The 6,451-nt window shown below is 41.9% G+C and overlaps 1 pseudogene; it reads left to right on the top strand.

Moving 5' to 3' along the window:
- Positions 1–2,225: 2,225 nt before the first annotated feature.
- LOC132431455 (small nucleolar RNA SNORA18) lies at positions 2,226–2,331 on the top strand (annotated as a pseudogene).
- The last annotated feature ends 4,120 nt before the right edge of the window (positions 2,332–6,451 follow it).

The following is a 6,451-nucleotide window of genomic DNA, read 5'->3' as shown; positions in this document are numbered from 1 at the left end:
TGTTCATAATAACATGTACCTCACGATTTCTGAGGGGGAGAGTGTACAGACAGTGCCGAAAGCAGAACCTTCACATTGCAGCTGCTCAACAATCCCCTCATCCCACCACCAATTTCCAAAGAGAGTCGGTTTTGGGTAAAAAAGATGTGGTCTGTGCATACAGTGGAATACCTCTGAGCCTTCAAAAAGAAGCCAGGGACTTCCCTGGTGGTGCAGTGGTTAAGAATTCGCCTGCCAATACAGGGAACACGGGTCAATCCCCAGTCCCAGAAGATCCCACGTGCCACGGAGCAACGAAGCCCGTGAGCCACAACTACAGAGCCTGTGAGCCACAACTACTGAGCCCTCAAGCCACAACTACTGAGCCTGCGTGCCTAGAGCCCATGCTCCGCAGCAAGAGAAGCCACTGCAGTGAGAAGCCCGCGCACCGCAACGAAGGGTAGCCCCCACTCGCCGCAACCAGAGAAAGCCCGCGCACAGCAACGAAGACCCAACACAGCCAAAACTAAATAAATAAATTTATTTTTTAAAAAAAGAAGAAGAAGCCAATTCTGCCATAGGCAACCACAGAGATGAACTTGGAGGACGTGACACTAGGTGAAATAAACCAGCCACAGAAAGACAAATACCTCATGATTCACTTCTATGAGGAAGCTAAAATAGTCAAAGTCATAGGATCGAAGAGCAGAGCGGTGGCTGCCAGGAAGGAGGGGGAGATGGGGGGTTATTAGTCATCGGGCATAAAGTTTTCGGTCAAGCAAGTTGGGTACGTTCTAGAGATCAGCTGTACAACTTTGTGCCTATAGCCCACTGCACTGGACTGCACACGTAAACATTTGTAAGTGGGTAGATCTCAGGTGAAGTGTTCTTACAGCAGTAAAATAAAATTGAAGAGAGAAAGAGACAGAGAGATCGAGATGGCTGTGTGTCTCCAGGCTGTGTGCTTGCTTCTCCCAGGGGCTTTCTCTCTAAGTAGGTCAGTCTCCTTGCTTCTACCCACTCCTATTCCCTGTTCCTCCGGTGTTGCCAATGTCCCAGCACGCTTACTGCCACGCCTGACCCAGTTACAGCGCTCAGCCGTCCTCTCCGCAGAGCCAGCCTTGGCCCCAGGGGCTTACATCGCCTGAGCCTCCACTCTTAATACTCAGCACCTCAGATCCTTACATGACAGTGTGTAGCCACCGTGAGGCTGTTACTCTGTGCCACTCACCTCCACCCCTGCCTCTCCACCGTGATACCCATGAGGCAACTTGACCACAGGCAGCTGTAACACATCATGGTTATTTGCAGCAAGACAGAAGCCTGCCCCAAACCACTGATTTCTAGGAACCTCAGTTTAGATTCCAAGAATAATATTTGTGGCAGACACCATGACGATGCCACGATTGCTGGAAGCTGCATGGCCTTGCAGCTCACAAGACAGTGCCGAGGTTTCTACGCGCTGTCCCTAATTAGGTTCAGCCCCTTCTACCATTTAGTAAATTATTTTTATGGTGAGTGTCAGAGCTAGCTGTACTCTGGAAAAATACTTCTTCTCTAATTCTGGCTCTTGCTCTAGCATAAGCCCCCAGCCTCCACCTTCTGTGAACCACTTTAGGAAAGACGGATTGTCCAGGGATGGGAAAGGGAATCTGCTTCTGTCCATGATCGGTCGTTTCTGTAGGACCGAAGCAAAGGAGGGGATTTTCTGTCTTAGAATCACAGAACAGGCTCCATTATTTGAGCCTTGCTTGTGACGTCTTGCCATCAAGAACAAGCATATTAACACATTATTCAATAAATATGTATTATGTACCTCCAGGTTACCTGCTGGATCTTAAGACCCTTCCCTTGTTCTAGCAGATTTTAATAGAATAAAATAATGAGCAGAATAGACCTTAATGTATGTAAGAATTGGGTATATGTTAAAGGATCCATTAGAAAAAAGATGGGTTATGGACCATTTTACATTAGGAAAATGACTCGTAGTTGGTAGCCAAAAATGATAATAATAAGTTCTTACCTCATATATCTGTCAAAGTAAATTTCCAACAGAGTCAAGAGTTAAATCTAGCATTTGCTATAAAAGATATTACTTTTCTGTTGGGCAAAGGACTTGCTGATACAAAACATTAAAATAAATTAAAGTGGAAACAAAATGACAGATTGGACATTATAAGAGTTTTAAGCATCTTTATGTACCATACTTGAAAATACAAACAACTTTCTTGAAAAATATATATGCTATTGATATATCAGAAAATAGTGGAAACGCCTCATAGATTAACTGTGTGGTTTCCTTTACTCATAGAACTACCTGTTAGATCTGTGGGAAAGAACTACAAGACAGAGCTGCCAGATAAACTATGAAAAACCTAACAAACTTTTTATCTCAGGTATCGGCATATCCCAATGATCTGTACTGTTCTAGGGTGTGATGGCTGAGGAGTGAATATGATTTGAACTTAATACCTTTTTAGAGGGTGTCAAATTCAGAGCCAGGCAGATCCATCTCCTGACCCTAAACATGATCCTAAAGTAAATCGCTTGAGGAAATTGGATCTCAAAGATTACAGGTGGGGAATTTTGAAGTGTGTCCATATTTCATTGGAGATCAAAGAAGCCTAACTGAAAGAACTGTGGGTTGACTCGCATGATAACTTCTTTTTGAAAGGGCTGTTTTATCTTGAAGGTTATGAGTTTGGAGGAACTAAGGTGATTGGCAGTGGAAAGAATCAGAACGTGTGAAATTCCTTAAAAATGTATTGACTTAAATAACTTTGTGTTACACATAATAAAAAAAAAAACGCTTTACACTTAAAAAAAAAACAAAGAAAATAGAACACTGATCATGTGGAGAAATCTCGAATAAAATTTATCACAGGCTCATCTTCCAAGAAACAAGCACGCAGGCATGTGATATGAACCAACAGTCAGCAGGGGAGAAAATAGAGAAAGTAATAAAAATATGAATAAATTATCCTGCAGCTATTTCCTCTGCATGTGACACCATCCCTCCTTTCTCCACTGAACTTCTACTCACCTTCACAGACCCTGTGATCGTTATCATCCCTGTGAGTATTCCTCTGCCTCCCTTGGGGCCCCATAGCTATGTACAAGCTCCTGCTACTTTATCATATCTGGTTATTTAGCAAAGATTTAATAAGGATGTCCTAGGTGATGCTCTTTTAGGCACAGGGCTCAAGAGTAAATCAGAGAGATGTGATTCCTAGATTCCTGGAGCATACTTTTTTATTACAAAGGATGCATGTGCATATGTCCAGACTGAATCCTTTGAGGACCTGAATCCCATCTCACGTATCTCTGCCATCATATCCCCACTGCCTGCGTACTACCTGAGACATAATAGACAGTAATTTGCTGATGAATTAACTCACAGCTTGTTCACTGTCCTATGAGTACAGTGTCTTATAAATGTGTTTCTAAGCAGAAATATAAGCTGAGATACAAACAGAAAACTTTTGTTCACTGCATACGAATAACAGTAAAATAAGAACAAACTAAATGTATGTTGTAGTTAGTTTCCAAAGACAGTCACCAATGCTTCATGCCTCACTGTATTTACCTCCCTATGTACTCATCTCCCAAATGAATGAGACTGAAGGGGTGCATGTGACTCCCAAAACTAAATCACAAGGAGAATTGGAGCTTCCACCTCAGTCTCTTAGAAGGTGGATTCTGGGAGAATCCTGCTGCCATGTCTGAAGTCTGGCCATCCTGAGACCACCATGATGTGAGAAAGCCTGAGCAGCCACACGTGAGGCTGAAAGGAGAGGAAATGATGTTTGGTCGTTCCCCCAGCTGTCCCGGTCCAGCCCCACTGAGGTACCAGACATAAGGTGAACCTCCTTCTACACCTAGCCCCATTCAACCCCTGGATGATGTCAGCCCAAGTCACCACCTAAGCAGCAACATTTGAGATTTCAAGTACGAACACACCCAACTGAATGCAGTCAGCCCATAAAACTATGAGAGTTTGTTTGTTTGTTTTCTTTTGAGCCACTACATTTTGGGTTGTTAGATAATAGAGAATCAGAACAGTAACGATCTACCAGATAGCATAGCATGCAGCATCTTAAATGATAGTTACAATAGGTTTTCAAATGCCTAGAAAATGCTTTTGGTATACTAGTAACTCAAATAAGCAGACATTAATTGCATTGTCAATATGAGCTCAACTACATAAAGAAAAAAAAGTAGAAAAATAATGGAAAGAAATTTGCCACCATGTTAACGATGATTGTCTCTGGGTAGTAAAATTATGAGTAACTTATATTCTTGTTTTTTTTTTTAACTTTCTACAATTAGCATGAAATTCTTTAATAAGCATAGGAGAAGAAAACAAAGGTTGTGTTTTCAATACAGAATCAATGACTCAAAGAAATATCCCTGGCTTTACATGTTTTGAACCTAAATGTCAAAGAAGCACCTGCTCTCTTTCTAACAATAGTCATGGAAGAGATGGTCACAGTGTTCCTTGTGCCTGTTTTAATGGGCAGCACTTTGTACTGCTAAAGATATTTTATTTCCATAGGGATACATCCAGTTTATTTTTGTTCTGTACTAATCAGATTAGTTTCTACCCAAATCAGAAGGACTCTGACTCAAGTTTAACTTCTGATTCTTTCCTCAAAACCTTTCCATCTTCCTTGCCTTGAAACTTATTTTTTTTAATTTAACTGAGGTATAATTTATGTACCATGAAAATCACCCTTTGAAAGTATACAATCTAGTGATTTTAGCATATTCACAAAGTTGTACAACCAGCACTACGATTTAATTCTGGAACATTTTTATCACTCCCAAAAGAAACATCATGTCCACTAGCAGTTTCTTTCCATCCCCTGCCCCAACCCCTGGAAGTCACTAATCTAATTTCTCTCTCTCTGGTCTTTCCTATTCCGAACATTTCACATAAATGGAATCATACAAGATTCAGCCTTTTGTGCCTGACTTCTTTCACTTAACATAGTGTTTTCAAGGTTCATCTATGTTGGAGCATGTATGAGTATCTCATTCCTTTTTCCTGGCTGAATAATATTCCATTTTCTAAATATACTACATTGTTTAATCCACTTTGATTGATAGACATTCTGGTTGTTTTCACTTTGGTCTATAATAAATAATGCTGCTATGAATGTTCATGTGCAAGATTTTGTATAAACATATGAGTTCAACTTTCTTGCATGTATACCTAGGAATGGAATTTCTGGGTCATATGGTAACTGTATTTTAACTTTTCGAGGATCTGCCAGACTTCTTTCCGAAGTGGCTGCACCATTTTACATTACCACCAGCAATTGATGAGGGTCCAATTTCTCCACATCCTCATAAACCTTAGTTATTATTTGTCTTTTTTATTCTAGCCATCTTAGAGGATGTGTGGTGGTATCTCACTGAAATTTAGATTTGCATTTTCTTAATGACTAATGATGTTGAGCAGCTTTTCATGTGTTTATTGGTCATTAGAATTTCTTCTTTAGAGAAATGTCTTTTCAAATCCTTTGCCCATTTTTTTTTAAGATGTTTAATTTTATTTATTTATTTATTTTGGCTGTCTTGGGTCTTCGTTGCTGTGCGTGGGCTTTCTCTAGTTGTGGCGAGTGGGGGTTACCCTTTGCTGCGATATGTGGGCTTCTCCTTGCAGTGGCTTCTCTTGTTGCAGAGCACGGGCTCCAGGCGCACAGGCTTCAGTAGTTGTGGCACGCGGGCTCTAGAGCACGGGTTCCATAGTTGTGATGCACAGGCTTAGTTGCTCCATGGCATGTTGGATCTTCCTGGACCAGGGCTCGAACCCGTGTCCCCTGCATTGGCACCCTTTGCTCATTTTTAATTGGGCTATTTTTCTCTTTATCGTTGTGTTTTAAGGGTTCTTTTTTTTTTTTTTTTTTTTTTTTTTTTTAATTTATTTATTTATTTTTGGCTGCACTGGGTCATCGTTGCTGCACGCGAGCTTTCTCTAGTTGTGGCGAGCAGGGGCTACTCCTCGCCGCGGCGCACAGGCTTCTCATTGCGTTGGCTTCTCTTGTTGCGGAGCACAGGCTCTAGGCGCGCAGGCTTCAATAGTTGTGGCACGCAGGCTCAGTAGTTGTGGCTCACGGGCTCTAGAGCGCAGGCTCAGTAGTTGTGGCGCATGGGCCTAGCTGCTCCACGGCATGTGGGATCCTCCCGGACCAGGGCTCGAACCCGTGTCTCCTGCACCGGCAGGCGGACTCCCAACCACTGTGCCACCAGGGAAGCCCCGTTTTAAGGGTTCTTTATGTATCCTGGACACTAGCCCCTTATCAGATGTATGATTTGTAGATATTTTCTCCCATTATGTGAGTTGTCTTTTCTCCGTCTTGAAAGTGTCCTTTGAAGCACAAAAGTTTTTAAGTTTGATAAAGTCCGATGTATGCAGTGTTGTTGCTGCTCGTGCCTTTGGTGTCATATCTAAGAAACCATTTCCTAA

The sequence above is a fragment of the Delphinus delphis genome, chromosome 9 (genome assembly GCF_949987515.2).
Source record: "Delphinus delphis chromosome 9, mDelDel1.2, whole genome shotgun sequence".
In the NCBI taxonomy this organism is placed as follows: domain Eukaryota; kingdom Metazoa; phylum Chordata; class Mammalia; order Artiodactyla; family Delphinidae; genus Delphinus; species Delphinus delphis.
The sequence above is the reverse complement of the archived record's forward strand: the minus strand, read 5'-3'. Positions and strand labels throughout refer to the sequence as shown.